Source organism: Mus musculus, chromosome 13 (genome assembly GCF_000001635.26).
Source record: "Mus musculus strain C57BL/6J chromosome 13, GRCm38.p6 C57BL/6J".
Classification (NCBI taxonomy): Eukaryota; Metazoa; Chordata; class Mammalia; order Rodentia; family Muridae; genus Mus; species Mus musculus.
This window is the reverse complement of record NC_000079.6, coordinates 68,227,172-68,254,029: the sequence shown is the minus strand read 5'-3', so window position 1 is coordinate 68,254,029 and position 26,858 is coordinate 68,227,172. Positions and strand designations below refer to the sequence as shown.

Genomic DNA, 26,858 nt, shown 5'->3' with positions numbered 1-26,858 from the left:
TCTGTTGGTCTCTACCTCAAGATAAGATGTAGGCTCTCTGGGTATTGTTGTAGCAGGAGCCTGTCTGCCTGCTGAGGTGCTCCCCCTACTGTGATTGCCTTGTACTAACCCTCCAAAGGTGTAATCCAGCTGAAAATCAAATGCCTTCTGTAAGAGTCGCATTGGTCTTGGTATCTCTTCACAGAGGTAGGAAAGTATCTAAGTTGCCAATGCGTTCACTTGGCCCCGGCCTGGTCAATAAACTTAGTAGTAAACTCTGGTTGTCTTTGGAGCCCATTGAGTGGCCCCTCTCAGTCCATCCTTGGAAAGCTAGGGAAGGTGTAGCAAAGGCAAATGTCTACATTGCTGAAGGGCCAGGGCTTCGGGCCCTTTGGGAAGAGACCACATGAGCAGCTTTACTCACATTTGGAATATCTATGACTCTGATAATGAAGCTGTGACAATATTTTCCTAAATACGGGAGAGCCATAATATGTCTGCCTGTGTCTCCCAGGAGCACAGACAAGTAGTTTGTAAAGCCAGGCCTCCCCAAGAATTGCGGGGCTTTCTGGGGACCCAGTTTAGGTTCAGTAATAAAGACACAGGCACATCCGTATAGTAGAACTCTGTTGTCCTGTTTTCTGGGCCAGCCACTCAGCTAGATTTCAACTTAACCCTTCGTCTGCTGTTGTTTCTCTCCATGTGGCTCTGAATGCATGGAGTGGCTATTCCTGGTTGTCAAATTGACTATATCTGGAATGAACTACAATCCAGAATTGGATGGCTCACCAGTGACCCTAATCTGGAGGCTTGGGAGATAAAAGTTTCTGACCTGGATCTTGATATGGAGATCTTGACGCCTAGTGGCTATGGATTCCAGAAGATTAAGACAAGGTGATCTCTGAGTTCAAGGTCATCTGGGATTAAAGGTGTGGTGGCACACACCTTTAATCTGGGTTACACCTTTTGCTGGAGACTATATAAGGACATTGGAAGAAGGAAAGCTCACTCTCCTTTGGCTCCTTGCAGTGTGGGACTGAGCAACTGCTAGATCCTTGGACTTCCATTCTACAGCTGCTACTGACTGTTGTTGGGAGTTGGACTGCAGGCTGTAAGTAATAAGTTCCTTTACTATACTGAGACTATCCATAAGTTCTATGACACTAGAGAACCCTGATAGTACACTGCTCTTCCTCCCTGTGCCTTTCATGTCGGTGCTTCCATCCTGCTACATCCCTGCCTGTTAGTCCTTCTACCCAGCTCTAGCCACCAGGTCTTTATTATACAAAAAGCCATGCTCTTCACTCGTCCACTAGGCAGTGGGGGCTTACATGACCTTCCCCAGGGTGGCTTGTCTTTTTTTGGGGGGCAGGTGAGGAAAGGACCTCATTTCATTTGCATATCCTGCTAGCCTGGCACAGTCAACATGGCAATTAACAATTGAGAATACAGGGACATACGGTACTGCATGTGTGGTTATCCCACACTCAAGAATAATAGCTGTGCTCAGCCTGGAAGAAATTGTCCACATTTCTTCGCTCAGGGTTTAATTTTAAATTCTAAGTGAGTTAGCAAGTCATTCCGCAGTTCCACTTACCACATTCTGAGGTGAGACGTTGGGACTATGATGATGAGCCCATGAAGGACAGAGATATTTTTGTGTTCTTGGCCACCTGGCCTTTGTGAGTGAATCAGTGTACTTTGGAAAATGGTGGTAATGTAAATTGAGTGAGAAGCCAAAACTTACAGTTTTTCATTTTCCCAGTGATGAACCTTGGGACCTGAGGTCCTCCGGCCCACACTTTTATGTTCAAAGCAATTTCTCCCAGAATGTTTTACTTAACTCCTGAACCAAGGAGTCTGAAAGCCGGCCTGGGTTGTGCAAAGAGTTTCTTGATTATTTCTTGTGGACAGTTGGTATGCATTAATGCTGTTACTATAGTATCAAAGAAATAGAAGAGAGAGCACAAATAGCAAGATTTGAAGCTGTTGGAAAGTCAGGCCTCCCCAAATATTACAGGGCTTTCAGGGGACCCAATTGAGGTTCAATAATAAAGACACGGACACATCTGTATAGTAAGAGGCTGTTGTCCTGTCACAGAAGACACTAACTTGTACCCCAGGATCTCTCTTTCTTTTTCTATAGCTTTCTGCTTCTTCCAAGCGTGGTTACCCCTCAACACTATTAAATCTGATTCTTGGCTATCTTTGATATACCCAAGAACATTACCATTTTTTTTAAATTCTAATTTTAAACACCTACAAAATTGGAATCCGATGTTTAAGTCATTTGCATAGTTGGGTAATTCCATCCTACCATCTCTAATGTCTTCTTTGCAGTGACCGGAGGCCCATCACAGCAGAAGAGAACGGAGCACTTTAACCTATAAAGACAAAGAATTCTACAGGTAACAAACCTCAGAACCACAGCTAATTAGCATAGACACACCTGACAAGTTTTATTCTTTGTACCTATCTTTGTGACTTCCCAATTATACCATTTCTTTTTAATTACTTTACTTTTCTGATTTTTTTTAAAATATTTTTATTACGTATTTTCCTCAATTACATTTCCAATGCTATTCCAAAAGTCCCCCATACCCTCCCCCCAACTCCCCTACCCACCCATTCCCACTTTTTGGCCCTGGCATTCCCCTGTACTGAGGCATATAAAGTTTGCGTGTCCAGTGGGCCTCTCTTTCCAGTGATGGCCGACTAGGCCATCTTTTGGCACATATGCAGCTAGAGTCAAGAGCTCCGGGGTACTGGTTAGTTCATAATGTTGTTGCACCCACAGGGTTGCAGATCTCTTTAGCTCCTTGGATACTTTCTCTAGCTCCTCCATTGGGGGCCCTGTGATCCATCCAATAGCTGACTGTGAGCATCCACTTATGTGTTTGCAAGGCCCAATTATACCATTTCACTTTAATTACTTTACTTTTTTGAATTTTTTAATAAGTGCATCACCTTTTAAGTTACTTACATTAAATGTCTTTAAATTATTCTTAACTGAGCACTGTTTTGGCCAAACTTTTTAATTGCTCACCTTCTTTGTTTACTTAAAGTTTGCAGTTGCAGTTCCTGCCCAATGGTTTCTTTTGCTCAGTGGACCATTAGTAAAATGCGTGGGAAAAGTTGGACTGAAAATGGGGAGAGAAGGAGTCCCCTCCACAACCTCGTTCTCAAGAGATTCAGAGGGAGCACCCTCAAGGACCAAGTGCTCAAGAGACTCAGAGCGAGGACCCTCAAAAACTTCGTGCTCAAGAGATTCAGAGGGAGCACCCTCAAGGACCAAGTGCTCAAGAGACTCAGAGCGAGCACCCTCAAGAACTTCGTGGTCAAGAGACTCAGAGGGAGCACCTTCCACAACTTCATGCTCAAGAGATTCAGAGGGAGCACCCTCCAGGACGTGGTGCTCAAGAGACTAAGAGGGAGCACCCTTGAGAACCTCATGCTCAAGAGATTCAGAGGGAGCACCCTCCAGGATCTCGTACTCAGGAGATTCAGAGGGAGCACCCTCCAGAACCTCGTGCTCAAGTCACTAATAGGGAGCACTCTCCAGGATCTCGTGCTCAGGATATTCAGAAGGAGCACCCTCCACAGCCTCATACTCAGGAAACTCAGAAGGAGCTCCCTCTGTGACCTCGTGCTCAGGAGACTCAAAGGGAGCACCCTCCAAGACGTCATGATCAGGAGACTCAGATGGAACACTCTCAAAAACCTCATGCTCAGGATACTCAGAGGGAGCACTCTCCAAAACCTCATGTTTAAGAGGAAGACGGTGATTGAACCTTATATCAAGGTAGAACCGTGAGTCTGGTATTGTAGCAGCCAGCCAATACCTTTCCATCCACTCAGGAATTAGCCTGCTCTGTCACGTCACCCCAATGTCTCTACCAAACATTTCAGGAAGACAAAGAAAAATCTGTCTCTTCTGGCCAAGATTTGATTGACAAGCCCAGTTTCTCTATTTTTTTGTCAGTGCATCCCAACGTAGGATCAATCACAAAAGGCCAAATATGTTCCACAAACCAATCATGTAGGAGCTCTGCTGAAACCTACCGCCTTCATCTTTCCGGTGACAAAGGCTTCCAATCCTGACCTTCCCTATTTCCACTGTGCTGTTTTCCAGTTCCCAGCCTGCTCTCAACACTTTGCCATAGTGGAGATAATGGAGATATCGCTACCTGCCAAGGCATAGCGACCTGGGAACAAACAGCCAGCACCTACTCTATCTTGTGTGATCTTCATTTACTTAATAACTGCAAGAAAATTGTTGAATTGAGAATGAAACTGAGTAATGAGTTATCTCCAGGGAATCCAGACTAATGCTCATACAGCTCCGTTTCTGTCTTCAGTTTTTGTTTGAATGATTTTGATGGCCTCACTCATTGTTGATAGCTCCTACTGAAACTAGCTGTCCTTTTCTAGTCTCTGTGTTGTTCTTAGTAAAACCATGGACAAAAACGATGCCCAACTTCTGGCTCATTTATTGACTTAATTATTGCTTCAGTGCCTTGCAGTAAATCTGTGTATCCAAACATCCCAACACAAAGGAGATTTAGAAGTGGGGGTAACTTTCACAGCAGTGGGACTTCCCAAAGCCCCAGATCTTCCACAGATGCACACTGGAGGAAACTGTTCTGGGCTGTTAGTGTATCCCTCACAAAGCACTGTGGTTTTCTTTGATTGGTTCCCTTGGAAAGGGAGATAGATACAGACTGATGGTCTGTATACTTGTTTGGAATGTGTATTGATTGAACTTGTGCTGTGCAAGTCTAGATTTCTTTTTCTTGCATTTCTTCTTTCTCTCCTAGGGAAAAAATAATGCATAATTGCATACTCTGTCAGTTTCTGACATCACTAACCACCAGATGCAATGTCTCCTTATGGTCACAGTTCTCGGGACACACTGATTTATCTACAATAGGCTGTGCCTTGCTCATGTGTAGCTGAGACAGGAAATCACAAGCTCGAGATGATGATACTTTCTGTCCTGAGTGCTTTTCCCTCTTATCCTCCTGTTAGCTCAAACGTGTGCAGAGATGTTATGGCTAGACCTCTGGCTTGGCTGATAAGCAGGAATAATGCCTTTGAAAAGCCTAAGGAAAAGTAATAGAAGATGGAGCTTGTTACAGTTTGTAATTGTTTGGCCCAGGGAGTGGCACTCTTAGAAGAAGTAGCCTTGTTAAAGTAGGTATGTCCCTCTTGGAGTAGTTGTGTCACCATGGGTATGGGTTTTAAGACCCTCATCCTAGCTACCTGGAAGCCAGTATTCTGCTATCAGCCTTCAGATGAAAATGTATAACTCTCTACTAATCCTGCATCCTGCCTGCCTGGATGCTGCCATGCTTCCAGCCTTGATGATAATGGACTGAACCTCTGAACCTGTAATTCAGCACCAATTAAATGTTGTCCTTATAAGACTTGCCTTGGTCTCGGTACCTGTTCATAGCAGTAAAACCCTAAGACAGAGCTGTTGGAACCATTCAGAGCAGAGTGCTTGGTAAGGGACAGATGGGTGGAGTTTATCTTCCCACTTTCTACCAGATGATTAGCTAAGAACCAAACGACAGCAGAATTCTGAGTCTCCATTTCTGACCTCAGTTAGCTCAAAGACCTATATATTTTAGCCAGTTGAGGTGTTGCTGGTGAGGCTAAGAGAACCCCTATGGGATAGATAAGTATAAAATAATCTAGTAATCTTGGATTCTGTTTACTCAATCTTCTCCATCCCAAGCTAGCAGAAAAAAAATGAAAATAAAAGAGAGAAAAATATATCACAGAATGTGGCTCTAACAGTGTTGATAAGTAGTTATAATTTACAACAGTAATTTCATTAGGTCACTGTTCTTACCAGTGGGTGGTCTGGCACACAGCTGGTTGTGAGCCAAAAATACTGTAGCCTATAAATTTGCTATTCGAATCAGCTTGAAATGCTAGGCCCTAAGGAGGGGGAGAAATTTTATGTTCCAGCCACCAGGAAAGGCAGGGGCATATTTTAGTTGTGAAAGAAGGACTGACTTTTCATGTTTCCTCTTATATAATCCTGAATACAGGTGTTGGACAAGGAGCAACGAGGCCCGTTTCACCGGATGTAAGACTCTTTAATGGCAAGATAGTAATACTGGAGGAGCAGTTTTGAAAAAAAAAAAGAGTCCTGCATTATTTCGTTGTGAGCCCACTTAGCCTCAACATGCTACTAAATTACCCCTGGAAGCTTGACACTGCCTGTCATTTGTGTCTGGAATTCAGTCAACACATATAAATCAGGTGACTTTCTTGTCAACCTGAAAACATGCCCTGTCTGGAAGTCTCAGACGCAATCAGTGTTTCTAAGTTGATATAGTAAAGGGAGGATAAATTGGCTCTAACAAATGACTGTGTGAGGGGATACCAAGGAATCTATCCTCATGTGACCTGTAGGGTAGAAAGGAACGGGAAGGCTATGGCTTCCGAGGGAATCTGCTGCACACCATGGGAAGGGCCTACTCTGAGGTTTTGTCTCTACACCAGCTCACAGGACAGGATGGAGGTGCACTCTTACTGCAGCCTGTCTAGAATATCTCATGGAACAAATATTTTGTGTCAGGAAAGACGAAAACGCATCTGCTTTCCTGATGAAGAAGAGTGTGTGTGGGATTTGGGACATTTCTCCAAGAACAAAATTTATTTTGCAGGGATAAAAACACTTGGCAATAAATGCCCAAATGAAGTGAGTGAGTTAATTTCACTTCAAAGACAAGCCACCATTCATGCCTAAACGGAGACTTCAGATCTGTGTGCAGATCTCTTTTGCTGGAGGCCATAGGCCTGTGTGCTGCACATTCTTTATATGTGAGCTTCACTCAATCTGTTTTCTCCACACCAGACTCAGCAGTTTAAGGAGGACTGTGCAAAGGAAGGTACTTTTTGAACCAGGACAGCTGTTTGCCTGTGTGGTAACCAAAGTAGTAGAGGTGGATGGAGCTGAAGGGCCCTTTTCCAGACAGAAATGTAGCTCAGGTTAGTGTGCAGTAGCAGAATGGCTTGATGCATAGAGCAGAAGACTCCAACTTGAGACACAGATAAATGTTGGCGCTCAGACCCTGAAGGCATCTCTGTCTCCTCATCCCTGATCTTAATAAACAGGAATGAAAGGCATAATTAGAACACACATATGTTTGTACAGATCAATAATCTGTACATATGTCTATCTAATGCACATATGCGTAGATAGATGATAGATAGATACATGATAGATAGATAGATAGATAGATAGATAGATAATAATTGATTGAAGATATCTATTTAATGCATAGATAGATGGATAGATAGATAGATAACAGGAGATAGATCTTATTTTAGGAATAACTGATATACAAAGAACTGCACATTTCATTGTGTGTAATTTAATGTGGTATCAACAAAGTTACTGTATTAAGAATCTAATTATCTCCCATAGTTATTTCTTTTAAAAATAATATTCCTTAGTTTACTTTTGTATTAAGATTACAGCATAGGACCTACCTCTTCAGCAAATTCTGATGTGTCGAGGATTAAATTTTTAGGGTTTGTATCGTGTTCCAAGTACATTTCTACAATTTATTTATCTGACATAATTGAAGATTTATACATATTGGGTAACAACTCTGCATTCTTCCACTGAGAAAGCATGACCTAAGGTTGGTCACTCTGTGACTATATCATTTATCTTAGAGAAAGTATTCCACCCTCATGTCTGTTGTTTTAAATCCCAGCGCCTCTTTCATTTCTGAGGCAGAGAAATGTCCCATCCTGTGTGTACTGTCCTTTCTTTGTCTCTCTGCTTGTTCAAACGTGAGTCGTTCCTTACCTGAACTGGTTTTGAAAGGGTTGAAATGAACATGGGAATTCAGATGTCTTTGTGGGACTCTGGCTGGAGTTTCTTTGGATCTCATGGACATTCTAGCCTGCTTTGTTTGCTCATTTTTATTTGTGGATGTCTGCCCTGTTTTCTACAGCAACTGCTCCATTTTATATCCCCACATCTTCAGTGTATTCTGTGCCTGCATTTCCTTGCTGTTTAGTCATATTGGCAATATCCCTGTTGGCCATTCATACATCCTTGTGGAGGGGTGTCTTGTCAAGTTCCATTTATTTTCAATTGCATTATCTGTTGTCCCTACTGATCTCTAGGAGACCCTTACACATGATGGAAATGAATCAGCTGCCAGAACCCACAGGGGTTAATGATGCTTGCTAAGGGTAAGGACAGAACCAGATTACCAAAGGACAGACTCTTAAACTGACAGTGTAGAGAAGACTGCACTGCCACTTGAAAAAAAATCAAGACGGTGGATGCACACCATGTACAAAAGCTGACACAAGTAGGGTGGAAACTCACTGTTACAAACAAAAAAACAAACAAACAAAGGAAAAATGGAAACATACGGGCGAAATCCTTTTCTTGGTGGGTTAGGAGATGGCTCTGTGGATTTGACACCAAAATCAGAGTTAACAAAAGCTGCCAGATAAAAGCTCCTATGATGGCCAGAGTGCACAGTGGAGATATGGAGTCAGGTACAGGGTGGGGTGAGGGTTGGGAATTGGGGGGAGGGGGTTGGGAGAAACCGTACAATTTGACTGACTAGCAGTCAGAGTACTTCTTTATACAGAACTCAATAGGTGTCTCAGTTTGGGGTTTACTGCTGTGAACATACATTATGACCAAGGCAACTCTTATAAAGGACAATGTTTAATTGATCTGGCTTACAGGTTCAGAGTTTCAATCCATTATCATCATGGCAGAAGCTCGGCAACATCCAGACAGGCATGACACAGGAGGATTTGAAAGTTCTGATGGGAAACAGAAGGGCAGCTAGGAGGATGGTCTCCTTCTCCAACCTCTTCAATCACTAATTGAGAAAATGCCTGACAATTGGATTTCATGGAGGCATTTCCTCCAGGGAGGCACTTTTTCTGTGATACTCCCACCTTGAGTCAAGTTGACACACAAAACTAGCCACTACAGCAGGGATAGATTCATATTGTTCTAAAACATTAACAATAACACTTTTGTACCAGGACATGAGTGAAGTCATAAGTTTAGTCATCATTGATAAACCATGACATGACAGAATTATAATTTATAATCATTTACCCCCATCAACCCTATAACCACACTTTTAAGAATCTTGTGGTTTTAAGGGCACTAGACTGAGTCTAATTATGGTAGTTTCCCATTTTGATTTTTTTTTAATTCTGTTTTGTTTGTTTTCCAAAAATATATCTTTTGGTCCTAAGCTTTTCACTTTTGTTTTATGATGCCTTGTTTTTCCTTCTCTCTCTGAGGCAGTTTTTCTTCCGCAGGACTATATCTTTACTCCCTGAGCTGTCTCTGTATTTCCTGGTTTTGTTCTTTCATCAGCTCCCTTATACATCTTCATTGTACGTCTTGATCGTCACTGAGGAGGTTCAGTGGGAATGGGCACATAAGTGGCAGACCATCTCGTAGGATGATAGCAGTGCTGTCAAGATCTCTTACTGTGGATGTAATAAATATCCAATTTTCACCTGTGAGATGTTTAGCTGGGCACCTCTTCCTCGACAGTAGGGGCAACTTCTCCTTAGGCAGAGGTTACCTTTTCATGGTTTTCAAAGTGCAGGAAGAATGGAGAGCTGAGATGGCCTACAAGTTAATATATAATTTTTTTTCACTTACCTTGCTTCATTTATAAAATCTCTGTCCCCATTTTCCATAAATGGTGATACATCCAAACAGGCATATTTGTGTGGGGGAGGGCAGAGTGTGGTGTTAGGACCCATCCTCAGCAACATTTCTTTATTCTTTACAGCACAGTCTGCACCTGCTCTCACCTGAGCTTTTTTATTTTAGCCATTCAGACTCGTGTGAGGTGGTTTTGATAGATCCTGACAGAATGTAAAATGTCACAGAAGCCCTGAAATTGTCAAAATAGATTTCATTGTAGCTTCACTGATTTAGAAATATAGAGGTGCACAATGCTGTGGTCGCTCCTTGAACCCATGTGTCTGCCAATGTTTTGACCGTTCTTTGAACCCAGGTTGGTGCCCACTGCTTCACCTCACTGCCAGGTGTTTGTGATATTGGTTGCTGGGAAAGAGTCGAAAAATCTCCCAAGCAACCACAGCCGGGCTAATCCTGAGTTGCTACACCTGTACCAAACTCTTTCCTTATACCCCTCCCATACACATTTGTTGAGAATAAACATTGTTTAGATCTGGAAATGCCGTACTCCCCCTTCCTCTTTCCCCCCTGAGGGCCTATAAAATCTGGGACCCCCTTCCTCTCTTGGTCGTCTCCTCCTCCCCTGTGTGGAGAATGAGTCATCCCCAGAGTTCGGGATTGCCCTAAATAAAGCCTCATGTTGTTTACATCAAGCTTGGACTCTCCTGACTTCTTGGGGGACACTATTGTCCTGAGGCCTGAGTGAGGAGCTCCTCTCAGGTCTTTCAGTTTGATTTGCATTTCCCTGATGACTAAGGATACTGAACTTTTCTTTAGGTGCTTCTTGGCCATTCAATATTCCTCAGTTGAGGATTCTTTGTTTAGCTCTGTTAATAGGGTCATTTGAGTCTCGGGAGTCTTGAGGAGTACAATTGGCTCCAGCTGCATATGTAGCAGAGGATGGCCTTGTCAGGCATCAATGGAAGGAGAGGTCCTTGGTCCTATGAAGGCTGGATAGATGCCACAGTATAGGGAAAATCAAGGTGGAGAGGTTGGAGTTCGTGTTTGGGTGGAGGAACACCTTCATAGAATCAAGGGGAGGGAGAATGGGGTAGGGGGTTACTGGGAAAGCACGTAACATTTGAAATGTAAATGAAGAATGTATACAATTAAAAAATTCACGGTCTGGCTCACTGATATGATCTAGTCTTTTTATCCAGCTTATCCTAGGGCCCACACCACTTGACTCTGCTTTCTGAGGCTGGAATTCCAACTGTAATTCCAAGAATGATGTCCCACCCTCCTGACCTTGTGTGACTTCCCGGATTGAATTCTGGTCCTCCTGTTTTAGCCACTGTGCTATTTCCCCAGCCCTCCTCCTCCTTTCACAGGACTCTCATTCCTTCCATAATTTGTAGCCCCTATATCCAGAACCTTTTATGTTCTACTTCTCAAAGGATTGAATTCTGATATTCTGCTGTTTGGAACCTCTGAGACTGTCTTGGTGACATGGGATGAGGGGTGTGATGAGGGTAGACTTGGTTCCTGTACAGACATTCAACTAACCCCTTCCCTGAAGCCCCACTCTTGCTTCCTGATCCTTTCAGTGACCCTGTGGCCACTTGCTACTTTGTCTTCCACTTAGTGAATTGAATGTAAGCAGTTACAGGCCTCTAAGCTGATTATCACCCCGCTCCCAGTTTGTTCTTTCACTTCCAAGATATGTGGGTGCCCCGTAGTCAGATCCTCTCTTTCTTTTTTAAAATAAAAAAAATTATGATGTCATTGTATTACTTCTCATTCATTTCCTTCCTGCAATCCACCCCATGTCCTTTCTGGCCAGTCTTTTTCATCTTCCCCCACTTTCTCTCTACATGGTTTCCCCATTTTTTGACAATTACATACACACACACACACACACACACATATACATATATATATATATACATATATATACACATTAACATATTAGTACAACCCAGTGAGACTATTTAGTGTTGATTGTATGTGTATGATTTCAGAGCTGCCCACATGACATTAGATAACAATTAGGAAGGTCATCTCTGGAGAGACTAATTCTCTCTTTCTCTGACTTAAGGAGGAATCAGATTTATAAGAACTGAAGCCAGTGTCAAATAACAGAAATCTGACCCAAGACAACAAGCCTGGAGGCCATCACTGAGACATCAACACCATGACTCTGACAGGGACACACACAAAAGTGAAGAACTTGGTTAAGGTTGCTTTCACAGGAAGAGAGTGCAGTGTCAACTGAGTTCAAGGGTCTCGAGTAGATAAGGGTAATTTTTACAATCATCATCATGTGGTAAAACACTTAGGAGTCTGAGTATGTTAAAAGTGAGATATTTAGGGGCCAAAGAGATAGCTTAGTGGTTAAGAGTATTGATTGCTCTTCCAGAGGACCCTGGATTCCCAGCACCAACACGGCAGCTCAAAACTTTCTGTAACTCTAAGATATGACAACCTCATAGAGGCATACAAGTAGGCAAAACATACCAGTGTGCATAAAATAAAAATAAATAAGTTATTTTTGAAAGTGATATATTTACAAACTCTTCACATATGGAACGTTTGGGCGTACATCCATTAATTTTTTAATCAGAAAAACAAAGCCATTTCTTTTTAAAAATGAAAACTAAAAAATAAAAGCAATGGTATTTTGGGAAACAAATCGATGAGTTGGAGAAAGGTAATAAACCGTCTAAACTAAGACGTTGCCTAGAATATAAAAAAGAGCATTGACTTTCTTTGTGGGGTTTAATGGACAGGATGTAGGGATTTATAACACTCTGAGAAAATTAGAGGCATTCAAATCATTTCATTAGATTCAAAATGTTCTCAGGTCTGAGTGTTGATGGTTCTAATCAGGCAAAAGTACACAAGATATCTGCTAAAGGCCAGTTGCCCAAACTTGCATTGGCACCTGATTCACATCCATAAAACCACAACCCTTCTAACTTGGGAGTGTGCAGTGGCCATTGCAACTTCCTGCCCATGATAAGAGTGACCCTCTCTTTTAAAAAGAAAACTTAGTTATTTAATTTGTTTACATTTCAAATGTTGTTTCCCTTTCCGGTCTCCCCTCCTCAAAACCCCATCCCATCATCCCTTTTGCCTCTAAGAGGTTGCTTCCCAACTTACCCTCTCCTGCCTCACCACCCTAGCATTCCCCTATGCTGGGGAATTGAACCTTCACAGAACAAGGGCCTCCCCTCCCATTGATGCCAGATAAGGCCATCCTGTGCTACTGATGTAGCTGGAGCCATGGATCCATCCATGTGTAGTCTTTGCTTGGTGGTTAAGTGACTGGGAGCTCCAGGGTGTCCAGTTAGTTGATATTGTTCCTCCTACGGGGTTGCAATCCCCTTCAGCTCCTTCAGTCCCTCCCCCAACTCTTCCATTGGGGTCCTTGGGCTCATCCCAATGGCTGGCTGTGAGTATCTGTAGAGTGCCCCCTGGTAATTGTCGGGAACCAACAGGAACCTTGGAAAGCAGAGAGGCTGTGACATGAATGGGTGAGACATCCCATGAATCGTATGTTGGCTTCATAGAAAACTTAAGTTTGAAACATGAGGAATGGGGTAGATCTAAGGGATGATCTTTGTTTCTGATTTTCTTTCATTCCAAATAGTAAGTAACATCTTTTCCTCTACAAGGTGTATTTGTGGCTAAGATCTAACAGTAGGTCATTCAGGGAAGTAAACAGAGCCATCCTCCTGTCCTGGGAACTCCGGGAGGTCTTGCTTGGTATATTGTCCATGAATATCTTGACATTCAACTTGTTTTTAGAAGCTATGAGAATAGAGAAAAGCTATTTTCCTAAAAATTTCTGGTTTGGGTCATTTACGTGATTCTGGGTTTTGTAAGTGAGCATCATTGTATTAGTCAGGGTTCTCTAGATTCACAGGACTTATAGACTATCTCTCTATATTGAGGGAATTTGTTGTAATGTCTTACAGTTTGTAGTCCAACTCACCCAACCATGGGGAGCTGTGAATGTGTCCAAAAATCTAACAGTTGTTCAGTTCCATGTGGCTAGTTGTTCCAGCTGGTCTTCTGTATAAGCTGGGATCCTGAAGAACTAGGTTCCAACAGATGTGCTGGCAAGAAAATGCAAGCAGGCAAGAAAACTGAGTGTTTTTTCTTCCAATATTCTTATGAAAGTCTCCAGCAGAAGGTGTGACTCAGATTAAAGTTGTGCACTACCATGCCTTGGTCTGGAATATGATTGTCCTTGGATGACCTTGAACTCAGAGATCTACTTGCCTGAGTCTCCTGGGATTAAAGGCATGTACTACCTTGCCTGAGCCTAAGATTTTTATGGCCTTTAAGGCTTAAGATCTCTTTGTTAAGATCCCGGTCAGAAACCTGTGTCTCCCAGCCTCAAGATCTGGATCACAGGTGTGACCTCCATTTCTGGATTGTAGTTCATTCCTTTGATGTAGTCACGTTGACAACCAGGAATAGCTGTCACAGTCAGTTTTCCAATCACGCTTTCATAGGCCCTGCACGCAGTGCTTCATTTGGATGTCTTTTCTCAAAGGTTTAGTGGCTTAATCATACCCATCTATCATATCCTAGTAATGGGCCACTGCTATGTGCTCAGTGTTTTAACTGTTCTCCTTTCTCACACTGTGGGACCCATGCAGGCATTCTCTCTTGCATGTCACAGATACCTCACCAAGAAGAGCCATGGTGACAAGCATTCACAGTGTGCCTTGTCTCAGACTCGAGGGTCCAGACTGCATCCCACTGCATCAGTGAACAAACCACAGACTGTGTTGCTAGAGAGCTTCTTCCAACATCTAACCACACACAGACTTAGATGCCAAAGATTTTAGAAATTTGTGTATATCAAGGAAATTCAAGCCTATGTTTGGACATTACATCTTTGATGTCTGTCATCTTATGATTTTTTTTCCTGTGTAAGACAGTTGATATAAATTATTTAAGAGCTTTATCTCTACAGAGTAAACAGAGACAAAAATTATCTTCCAGCCAGAAGTGGTGGCACAGGCCTTTAATCCCAGCACTTAGGTGGCAGAGGCAGTCACATTTCTGAGTTCAATGCCAGCCTGGTCTACAGAGTGAGTTCCAGGACAGCAAGGGTTACACAGAGAAACCCTGTCTGGAAAAAACAAAAAACAAAAAACAAAAAACAAAACAAAACAACAACAACAAAAAAAAAACACTGCCTTTGAGGCTCCATTCCAACAGCCGTTTATCAGCTTGGATTGTGCTGTGGTATGCTTCCCTTTTGTTCTTTCAAACAGAAGCTTACAGGCCCTAGATTCTTCGAACTGTGGGATAAAGATAAGAACTGTGGGACCAACAGATTTACATTCCTCAGTCATGAGCAGCTTCTTCATGTTTTCCAATCATAGGAAATTTAAGGCAGTAGATGCAAACACCTGGTTTTAACATCAAAAAATGTTTATTAGATTATATTTAGTGTGCATGTATCTCTCTGACTCAGTGTGTGTGTGTGTCTGTCTGTCTATCTGTCTGTCATCTGCACACATGAATAAATACCACAACCAGAGAACAACTTGTAGAAGTCAGTTCTCTCTCTCTGCCATGTGAGTCTTGGGGATCAAAGCAGTTTGTCAGGCTTGGCATCAAATGTCTTTACTTGCCAGATGACTTTGATGACCTTCATTTTAACTTCTTCACTAGACAAAGACATCTTCTTTTCCAAGTTAGGAATCACCAGTTGTGATGATCTGAATGAAAATGGCTCCTATAGGCCAATACATTTGCCTTTTAATCCTTTTTAAAAGGATTGGAAGAAGGCTGGAGAGATGGCTCAGAAGTTAAGAGCAGTGACTGTTCTTCCAGACATCCTAAGTTCAATTCTCAGCAACCACAGGGTGGCTCACAGTCATCTGTAGTGGGATCTGAAGCCCTCTTTTGGTGTTTCTGGAGGCAGTCACAGTGTACCCATATATATGAAATCAGTAAGTGAAGAATGAAAAATTACTGGCCTCTTGTGAGAACATGAACTTTCACCTCGGAGCCCACCCCCTCCCATCTGGAAAACATACTTGAGAAAAACATTTTCTGGAACAACCACAGAATGTTTCAACAGGCCAGATGTATTGCCAATCATAGGATATGACTCTTTGGTTGAGTAAACTTGTGGTTGTTAAACTTCCCCTATTCCCTCCCATTCCCCCTCCCAGTTTGTGGTTTTTTCCTTTAAAAGCTTGTGAAAAATTTGAGTCGTCGTCGAGACTCCTCTACCCTGTGCTAAGGTGTATGAGTTTCGACCCCAGAGCTCTGTGTGCTTTCATGTTGCTGCTTTATTTCGACCCCAGAGCTCTGGTCTGTGTGCTTTCATGTTGCTACTTTTTTAAATCTTGCCTTCTACATTTTATGTATGGTCTCAGTGTCTTCTTGGGTACGCGGCTGTCCCGGGACTTGAGTGTCTGAGTGAGGGTCTCCCCTCGGGAATCTTTCATTTGGTGCATTGGCCGGGAATTCGAGAATCTTTCATTTGGTGCATTGGCCGGGAATTCAAAAATCTTTCATTTGGTGCATTGGCCGGGAATTTGAGAATCTTTCATTTGGTGCATTGGCCAGGAAACAGCGCGACCACCCAGAGGTCCTAGACCCACTTAGAGGTAGGATTCTTTGTTCTGTTTTGGTCTGATGTCTGTGTTCTGATGTCTGTGTTCTGTTTCTAAGTTTGGTGCGATCGCAGTTTCAGTTTTGCGGACGCTCAGTGAGACCGCACTCCGAGAGGGAGTGCGGGGTGGATAAGGATAGACGTGTCCAGGTGTCCACCGTCCGTTCGCCCTGGGAGACATCCCAGGAGGAACAGGGGAGGATCAGGGACGCCTGGTGGACCCCTTTGAAGGCCAAGAGACCATTTGGGGTTGCGAGATCGTGGGTTCGAGTCCCACCTCGTGCCCAGTTGCGAGATCGTGGGTTCGAGTCCCACCTCGTGTTTTGTTGCGAGATCGTGGGTTCGAGTCCCACCTCGCGTTTGGTCACGGGATCGTGGGTTCGAGTCCCACCTCGTGCAGAGGGTCTCAATCGGCCGGCCTTAGAGAGGCCATCTGATTCTTCTGGTTTCTTTTTTTGTCTTAGTCTCGTGTCCGCTCTTGTTGTGACTACTGTTTTTCTAGAAATGGGACAATCTGTGTCCACTCCCCTTTCTCTGACTCTAGAGCATTGGAAGGAGGTGCGGGTCAGAGCCCACAACCAGTCGGTGGAGGTCAGAAAGGGTCCGTGGCAGACCTTTTGCGCCTCCGAGTGGCCAACGTTTAGAGTGGGCTGGCCACCTGAGGGTGCTTTTGACTTGTCACTAATCGCCGCCGTTAGGCGAATTGTTTTTCAGGAGGAAGGGAGTCGATGTGAAATCCGACCCCGTCAGGCTTCTTTTTCTCTGTTGCTATCTTGTTTTTGCTTGTGGTTTTTGTCATGAGACACAGACACTGTACGTCGGAGATAAAGTGGGATCCCTCCCTGTCTGTATGTCTGTGTGTCTGTGTGTCTTGTTCACTTGTGTGCCCTCCATTGGACCACCTTCTGATTCTGTTTTGTTTTTGGTTTGTCTGGTTTCAGGTCTGGTCTTGGTCCCAAGGAGTTGACTGATTATCTTGGTTTGGTTTTAGGCCGGTCTCAGGTTCTGGGGCCTTCCCATGGAGACAGGTCCATTTGGGTTGGTCATAGTGACAGTAAGCTTCTCTGGAAATCGCATGTAAGATGCCCTGTATTGGTCTTGCTTGTGTTTGTCATTTCTGTGGTACTGTGATTCTATAGTGGTTGCCTGAAAAACGGTTTCTGTGTGTGTCTTTTGTGTCTCTTTGTGTTCGGACTTGGACTGATGACTGACGACTGTTTTTAAGTTATGCCTTCTGAAATAAGCCTAAGAATCCTGTCAGATCCCTATGCTGACCACTTCCTTTCAGATCCTCAGCTGCCCTGCCCCCTACTCCAACTCCAGAGAGCAGCCAGCGGGTCACAGTGGTCCCGCCCATGGACCTGGAGCCTAGGGAAAAATGAGCTCGGAAATCCGGAGCAAATGAGGAGTGGTCCCTGAAAAGTCAGTGGCCTGGATGTTGTGGCTGCTAAAAAAAATAAAAAGAAGAGGAGGCTGTTCGAGTAGCCGGCCAAGAGCGCTGCAGGTTCCCAGGCAGCTTCTCATTCCCCTGTCCCTCCCATCCCGTCTCTTGTTAACAGAAAAACTGCTTTCACTTTGAGATATGAGTGGCCCGATACAGCCAGCTGTGAGAGCTGCACTCCCTTCCCTGCCCCACGTGTTTTCTCTTCTCAGGCGACCCCTCCCTGAGCTGCTGGCAGTGAGTCTGTTCTAAGCTCCAGTGAGGGAGGCATCCGCCCACTTGGGGCTTCTGTCCAAGGTAAGGAGCACCTGTGAGTCTAACTGCCAGACTCTGATGGGGGTCTCGTCTCTGTGAGACTAGAAAGTGTCCCAACAATCTGACCAAGGTAACAAAAAGTTACAAAAGAAAAGAGAAGGACAGGGTAAGTTGGTAAGAAAGTTAGTGTAAGTAGATAAAAAAGTGCAGAGGAGGAGAAACAAAGGAAGGATAGAGGTCTGCAAAAAAGTGAGCTAAAAGCAAATCTTCAGCAGACTCAGGAGAGATAGATGACAGTGGCAAATAGAGAGGTTAACAGTGAAGAGAAGTGAAAATAAAGATGAAAGAGATTAGAGAGGTCTGAAATGAGAGAGATACTCTGAATGAGAAATATTTAGAAGAAGAACCAGTAAATAAGAGTCAGACAAGAAAAAGAGTTAAAAAAACATGAGGCTGACAAAGACAGAGACCAAAGTCAGAATCAGAGCTGTGCTGTGAGACAAAAAGATAAGAGAAATAAAATGCTGGTCACAAAAGTCAGAAAAATTAGAAAACTTAGATAGTACCTGGCAACAAACAAAAGCTTTTGGCTAAAGATCAATGTGTTTAAGAGATAACAAAAGGGGTGCTAATACAGAAGCTGAGTCCTTAAAAGAGTCCGGTGGCCTACCTGTTGAAGCAGCTAAAAAAAGAGACTGTGTTTCATACTCCTCCACCGACCAGTGCAAAACAAGCTAAAAAGTTCCTGGGCACTGCGGGCTTTTGCAGATTGTAGATTCCAGGTTTTGCTGAGTTAAAGAGATAAACAGCCCTTCGTATATAAAAAAAAAAAAGAAAACAATCTTAGATGGCCTTGGATGCTCTTGAGACTGCCCTAATGTTATCCCCAGCTATGGGACTCCTAGATGTGACTGAGAACAAAGGTATTGCCAAAAGAAGTTCTTACTCAGAGATTGGGACCCTGAAAAAGACCTGTGGCATACTTGTAAAAAATTAGACCTGGTGGCTGTAAAATGGCCTGCTTGTCTGCACATAGTGGCTTCTGGTCAAGGACGCAGATAAATTGACTCTGAGACAAAACTTGGCACATGTCCTAGAAAGTGTGGTTCAGCCCCCATGACCGATGGCTGACTAACGCTCTTGAAAACATTATCCAACCGTCCCCCTGACCGATGGACACATTATCAGAGCTTTTTGTTGACTGAACGAGTGACCTTCGCTCCCCCTGCTATCCTCAATCTCACTACTGCCTGAGACTTCACCTACTCATCATTGTGCTGACATTCTAGCAGAAGAAACTCAGACTCAAAATGATCTGAAGGATCAGATCAGCCTTGGCCTGAGAGTTTGAGCTGGTACACGGATGGCAGTAGCCTGGAGGTTAAAGGTAAGCGGAAGGTGGGGACAGCAGTGCAGTGGTGGACAGAAAGCAAGTGATCTAGGCCAGCAGCCTCCCTAAAGGAACTTCAGCCCAGAAAGCTAAACTTGTGGCTTTAATACAAGCTCTATAAATGGTAAAGAAAAGTCTACACGGACAGCAGGTATGCTCTTGCCACTGTACAGAGCAATATACAGACAAAGAGAGCTGTTGACATCTGCAGAGAAAGACCTAAGATGCTGTGGCTAAAAAGAAATCAGATGGCAAATCTAACCGCCCAGGCATCCTAAAGAGCAATGATCCTGACAGTCTGAAGACTATCAAGTTATAGACAAATTAAGACTGGTAAAAGAAACCCTGTATAAAATAGTAGAAACTGAAGAAAAAAAACCAGTCCTCTCATGAGAAGACAGACCTGACATCTACTGAAAAATAGACTTTATTGGAAAAAATATGTATATGAATACCTTCTGGTTTTTGTGAACGTTCTCAAGATGGATAAAAGCTTTTCCTTATAAAACTGAGACTACTCAGATAGTCATCAAGAAGATTATTAAAAATTTTCCAAGGTTCGGAGTGCCAAAAGCAATAGTGTCAGATAATGGTCCTGCCTTTGTTGCCCAGGTAAGTCAGGGTGTGGCCAAGTATTTAGAGGTCAAATAAAAATTGTATTATGTGTACAGACCTCAGAACTCAAGACAGATAAAAATAATAAATAAAACTCTAAACAGACCTTGACAAAATTAATCCTAGAGACTGGCACAGACTTACTTAGTACTCCTTCCCCTTGCCCTATTTAAAACTGAGAATACTCCTGATTCGGTTTTACTATTTTTGAGATCCTTTATGGGACTCCTATGCCCATCACTGTCTTAAATAATGTGTTTAAACCTATGTTGTTATAATAATGATCTGTATACTAAGTTAAAAGGCTTGCAGGTGGTGCAGAAAAAAGTCTGGTCACAACTGGCTACAGTGAACGAGCCAGGTACCCCAAGGACAACTCACCAGTTCCAGCCAGAGATCTGATCTGCGTACACCTGCGTCATGCTGAGACCCTCAAGCCTCACTAGAAGGGTCCCTGCCTAGTTCTGTTTACTAATCCGCCTTATTCTGTTTTTGTTCCCATGTTAAAGATAGAGTAAATGCAGTATTCTCCACATAGAGATATAGACTTCTGAAATTCTAAGATTAGAATTACTTACAAGAAGAAGTGGGGAATGAAGAATGAAAAATTACTGGCCTCTTGTGAGAACATGAACTTTCACCTCGGAGCCCACCCCCTCCCATCTGGAAAACATACTTGAGAAAAACATTTTCTGGAACAACCACAGAATGTTTCAACAGGCCAGATGTATTGCCAATCATAGGATATGACTCTTTGGTTGAGTAAACTTGTGGTTGTTAAACTTCCCCTATTCCCTCCCATTCCCCCTCCCAGTTTGTGGTTTTTTCCTTTAAAAGCTTGTGAAAAATTTGAGTCGTCGTCGAGACTCCTCTACCCTGTGCTAAGGTGTATGAGTTTCGACCCCAGAGCTCTGTGTGCTTTCATGTTGCTGCTTTATTTCGACCCCAGAGCTCTGGTCTGTGTGCTTTCATGTTGCTACTTTTTTAAATCTTGCCTTCTACATTTTATGTATGGTCTCAGTGTCTTCTTGGGTACGCGGCTGTCCCGGGACTTGAGTGTTTGAGTGAGGGTCTCCCCTCGGGAATCTTTCATTTGGTGCATTGGCCGGGAATTCGAGAATCTTTCATTTGGTGCATTGGCCGGGAATTCAAAAATCTTTCATAAGTAATAAAAAAAAAAGAGTAAAAGAGTGTCCTTATTGAAGGAGGTTTCAAGAGCTCACAGCAAGCCCAGTCTCTGTTGGTCTCTACCTCAAGATAAGATGTAGGCTCTCTGGGTATTGTTGTAGCACGAACCTGTCTGCCTACTGAGGTGCTCCCCCTACTGTGATTGCCTTGTACTAACCCTCCAAAGGTGTAATCCAGCTGAAAATCAAATGCCTTCTGTAAGAGTCGCATTGGTCTTGGTATCTCTTCACAGAGGTAGGAAAGTATCTAAGTTACCAATGTGTTCACTTGGCCCCGGCCTGGTCAATAAACTTAGTAGTAAACTCTGGTTGTCTTTGGAGCCCATTGAGTGGCCCCTCTCAGTCCATCCTTGGAAAGCTAGGGAAGATGTAGCAAAGGCAAATGTCTACATTGCTGAAGGGCCAGGGCTCTGGCCCTTAGGGAAGAGACCACATGAGCAGCTTTACTCACATTTGGAATATCTATGACTCTGATAATGAAGCTGTGACAATATTTTCCTAAATACGGGAGAGCCATAATATGTCTGCCTGTGTCTCCCAGGAGCACAGACAAGTAGTTTGTAAAGCCAGGCCTCCCCAAGCATTGCCGGGCTTTCTGGGGACCCAGTTTAGGTTCAGTAATAAAGACACAGACACATCTGTATAGTAGAAGTCTGTTGTCCTGTTTTCTGGGCCAGCCACTCAGCTAGATTTCAACTTAACACTTCGTCTGCTGTTGTTTCTCTCCATGTGGCTCTGAATGCATGGAGTGGCTATTCCTGGTTGTCAAATTGACTATATCTGGAATGAACTACAATCCAGAATTGGATGGCTCACCAGTGATCCTAATCTGGAAGCTTGGGAGATAAAAGTTTCTGACCTGGATCTTGATATGGAGATCTTGACGCCTAGTGGCTATGGATTCCAGAAGATTAAGACAAGGTGATCTCTGAGTTCAAGGTCATCTGGGATTAAAGGTGTGGTGGCACACACCTTTAATCTGGGTTACACCTTTTGCTGGAGACTATATAAGGACATTGGAAGAAGGAAAGCTCACTCTCCTTTGGCTCCTTGCCGTGTGGGACTGAGCAACTGCTAGATCCTTGGACTTCCATTCTACAGCTGCTACTGACTGTTGTTGGGTGTTGGACTGCAGGCTGTAAGTAATAAGTTCCTTTACTATATTGAGACTATCCATAAGTTTTATGACACTAGAGAACCCTGACTAGTACACTGCTCTTCCTCCCTGTGCCTTTCATGTCGGTGCTTCCATCCTGCTACATCCCTGCCTGTTAGTCCTTCTACCCAGCTCTAGCCACCAGGTCTTTATTATACAAAAAGCCATGCTCTTCACTCATCCACTAGGCAGTGGGGGCTTACATGACCTTCCCCAGGGTGGCTTGTCTTTTTTTGGGGGGCAGGTGAGGAAAGGACCTCATTTCATTTGCATATCCTGCTAGCCTGGCACAGTCAACATGGCAATTAACAATTGAGAATACAGGGACATACGGTACTGCATGTGTGGTTATCCCACACTCAAGAATAATAGCTGTGCTCAGCCTGGAAGAAATTGTCCACATTTCTTCGCTCAGGGTTTATTTTTAAATTCTTAGTGAGTTAGCAAGTCATTCCGCAGTTCCACTTACCACATTCTGAGGTGAGACGTTGGGACTATGATGATGAGCCCATGAAGGACAGAGATATTTTTGTGTTCTTGGCCACCTGGCCTTTGTGAGTGAATCAGTGTACTTTGGAAAATGGTGGTAATGTAAATTGAGTGAGAAGCCAAACTTTCAGTGTTTCATTTTCCCAGTGATGAACCTTGGGACCTGGGGTCCTCCGGCCCACACTTTTATGTTCAAGGCAATTTCTCCCAGAATGTCTTACTTAACTCCTGAACCAAGGAGTCTGAAAGCCGGCCTGGGTTGTGCAAAGAGTTTCTTGATTATTTCTTGTGGACAGTTGGTATGCATTAATGCTGTTACCATAGTATCAAAGAAATAGAAGAGAGAGCACAAATAGCAAGATTTGAAGCTGTTGGAAAGTCAGGCCTCCCCAAATATTACAGGGCTTTCAGGGGACCCAATTGAGGTTCAATAATAAAGACACAGACACATCTGTATAGTAAGAGGCTGTTGTCCTGTCACAGAAGACACTAACTTGTACCCCAGGATCTCTCTTTCTTTTTCTATAGCTTTCTGCTTCTGCCAAGCGTGGTTACCCCTCAACACTATTAAATCTGATTCTTGGCTATCTTTGATATACCCAAGAAAATTACCATTTTTTTTATTCTAATTTTAAACACCTACAAAATTGGAACCCGATGTTTAAGTCATTTGCATAGTTGGGTAATTCCATCCAACCATCTCTAATGTCTTCTTTGCAGTGACCGGAAGCCCATCACAGCAGAAAAGAACAGAGCACTTTAACCTATAAAGACAAAGAATTCTTCAGGTAACAAACCTCAGAACCACAGCTAATTAGCATAGACACACCTGACAAGTTTTATTCTTTGTACCTATCTTTGTGACTTCCCAATTATACCATTTCTTTTTAATTACTTTAATTTTTGATTTTTTAAAATATTTTTTATTACGTATTTTCCTCAATTACATTTCCAATGCTATTCCAAAAGTCCCCCATACCCTCCCCCCAACTCCCCTACCCACCCATTCCCACTTTTTGGCCCTGGCATTCCCCCGTACTGAGGCATATAAAGTTTGCGTGTCCAGTGGGCCTCTCTTTCCAGTGATGGCCGACTAGGCCATCTTTTGACACATATGCAGCTAGAGTCAAGAGCTCCGGGGTACTGGTTAGTTCATAATGTTGTTGCACCCACAGGGTTGCAGATCTCTTTAGCTCCTTGGATACTTTCTCTAGCTCCTCCATTGGGGGCCCTGTGATCCATCCAATAGCTGACTGTGAGCATCCACTTATGTGTTTGCAAGGCCCAATTATACCATTTCACTTTAATTACTTTACTTTTTTGAATTTTTTAATAAGTGCATCACCTTTTAAGTTACTTACATTAAATGTCTTTAAATTATTCTTAACTGAGCACTGTTTTGGCCAAACTTTTTAATTGCTCACCTTCTTTGTTTACTTAAAGTTTGCAGTTGCAGTTCCTGCCCAATGGTTTCTTTTGCTCAGTGGACCGTTAGTAAAATGCGTGGGAAAAGTTGGACTGAAAATGGGGAGAGAAGGAGTCCCCTCCACAACCTCATGCTCAAGAGATTCAGAGGGAGCACCCTCAAAAACCAAGTGCTAAAGAGGCTCAGAACGAGGACCCTCAAGAACTTCGTGCTCAAGAGATTCAGAGGGAGCACCCTCAAGGACCAAGTGCTCAAGAGACTCAGAGCGAGCAACCTCAAGAACTTCGTGGTCAAGAGACTCAGAGGGAGCACCTTCCACAACTTCATGCTCAAGAGACTCAGAGGGAGCACCCTCCAGGACCTCGTGTTCAAGAGACTAAGAGGGAGCACCCTCAAGAACCTCATGCTCAAGAGATTCAGAGGGAGCACCCTCCAGGATCTCGTACTCAGGAGATTCAGAGGGAGCACCCTCCAGAACCTCATGCTCAAGTCACTAATAGGGAGCACTCTCCAGGATCTCGTGCTCAGGATATTCAGAGGGAGCACCCTCCACAGCCTCATGCTCAGGAAACTCAGAAGGAGCTCCCTCTGTGACCTCATGCTCAGGATACTCAGAGGGAGCACTCTCCAAAACCTCATGTTTAAGAGGATGACGGTGATTGAACCTTATATCAAGGTAGAACCGTGAGTCTGGTACTGTAGCAGCCAGCCAATACCTTTCCATCCACTCAGGAATTAGCCTGTTCTGTCACGTCACCCCAATGTCTCTACCAAACATTTCAGGAAGACAAAGAAAAATCTGTCTCTTCTGGCCAAGATTTGATTGACAAGCCCAGTTTCTCTATTTTTTTGTCAGTGCATCCCAACGTAGGATCAATCACAAAAGGCCAAATATGTTCCACAAACCAATCATGTAGGAGCTCTGCTGAAACTTACAGCCTTCATCTTTCCGGTGACAAAGGCTTCCAATCCTGACCTTCCCTATTTCCACTGTGCTGTGTTCCAGTTCCCAGCCTGCTCTCAACACTTTGCCATAGTGGAGATAATGGAGATATCGCGACCTGCCAAGGCATAGCGACCTGGGAACAAACAGCCAGCACCTACTCTATCTTGTGTGATCTTCATTTACTTAATAACTGCAAGAAAATTGTTGAATTGAGAATGAAACTGAGTAATGAGTTATCTCCAGGGAATCCAGACTAATACTCATACAGCTCCGTTTCTGTCTTCAGTTTTCGTATGAATGATTTTGATGGCCTCACTCATTGTTGATAGCTCCTACTGAAATTACTTGTCCTTTTCTAGTCTCTGTGTTGTTCTTAGTAAAACCATGGACAAAAACGATGCCCAACTTCTGGCTCATTTATTGACTTAATTATTGCTTCAGTGCCTTGCAGTAGATCTGTGTATCCAAACATCCCAACACAAAGGAGATTTAGAAGTGGTGGTAACTTTGATAGCAGTGGGAATTCCCAAAGCCCCAGATCTTCCACAGATGCACACTGGAGGAAAATGTTCTGGGCTGTTAGTGTATCCCTCACAAAGCACTGTGGTTTTCTTTGATTCATTCCCTTGGCAAGGGAGATGGATACAGACTGATGGTCTGTATACTTGTTTGAAATGTGTATTGATTGAACTTGTCCTGTGGAAGTCTAGATTTCTTTTTCTTGCATTTCTTCTTTCTCTCCTAGGGAAAAATAATGCATAATTGCATACTCTGTCATTTCCTGACATCACTAACCACCAGATGCAATGTCTCCTTATGCTCACAGTTCTCAGGACACACTGATTCCTCTAGAGTAGGCTGTGCCTTGCTCATGTGTAGCTGAGACAGGAAATCACAAGCTCGAGATGATGATACTTTCTGTCCTGAGTGATTTTCCCTATTATCCTCCTGTTAGCTCAAACGTGTGCAGAGATGTTATGGCTAGACCTCTGGCTTAGCTGATCAGCAGGAATAATGCCTTTGAAAAGCCTAGGGAAAAGAAATAGAAGATGGAGCTTGTTACAGTTTGAATATGTTTGGCCCAGGGAGTGGCAGTATTAGAAGAAGTAGCCTTGTTGGAGTAGGTATGTCCCTCTTGGAGTAGGTGTGTCACCATGGGTATGGGTTTTAAGACCCTCATTCTAGCTACCTGGAAGCAAGTATTCTGCTAGCAGCCTTCAGATGAAGATGTAGAACTCTCTACTCCTCCTGCATCCTGCCTGCCTGGATGCTGCCATGCTTCCAGCCTTGATGATAATGGACTGAACCTCTGAACCTGTAAGCCAGCACCAATTAAATGTTGTCCTTATAAGACTTGCCTTGGTCTCGGTACCTGTTCATAGCAGTAAAACCCTTATACAGAGCTGTTGGAAACACTCAGAGCAGAGTCCTTGGTAAGGGACAGATGGGTGGAGTTCATCTTCCCACTTTCTACCAGATGATTAGCTAACAACCAAACGACAGCAGAATTCTGAGTCTCCATTTCTGACGTCAGTTAGCTCAAAGACCTATATATTTTAGCCAGTTGAGGTGTTGCTGGTGAGGCTAAGAGAACCCCTATGGGATAGATAAGTATAAAATAATCAGTTATCTTGGATTCTGTTTACTCAATCTTCTCC

The 26,858-nt window shown here is 43.4% G+C and overlaps 1 long non-coding RNA gene across 2 annotated transcripts; it reads left to right on the top strand.

Moving 5' to 3' along the window:
- The first annotated feature begins 19,298 nt into the window (after window positions 1-19,298).
- Urml (up-regulated in Myc liver) lies at window positions 19,299-25,595 on the top strand. Of its 2 annotated transcripts, none has more exons than NR_155295.1 (3): window positions 19,299-19,378; window positions 23,549-23,616; window positions 24,272-25,595. It is a non-coding gene; the product is annotated as an up-regulated in Myc liver (long non-coding RNA). The 2 variants fall into 2 exon arrangements; NR_155296.1 differs by lacking the exon at window positions 19,299-19,378 and adding an exon at window positions 22,210-22,321.
- Window positions 25,596-26,858: the final 1,263 nt, after the last annotated feature.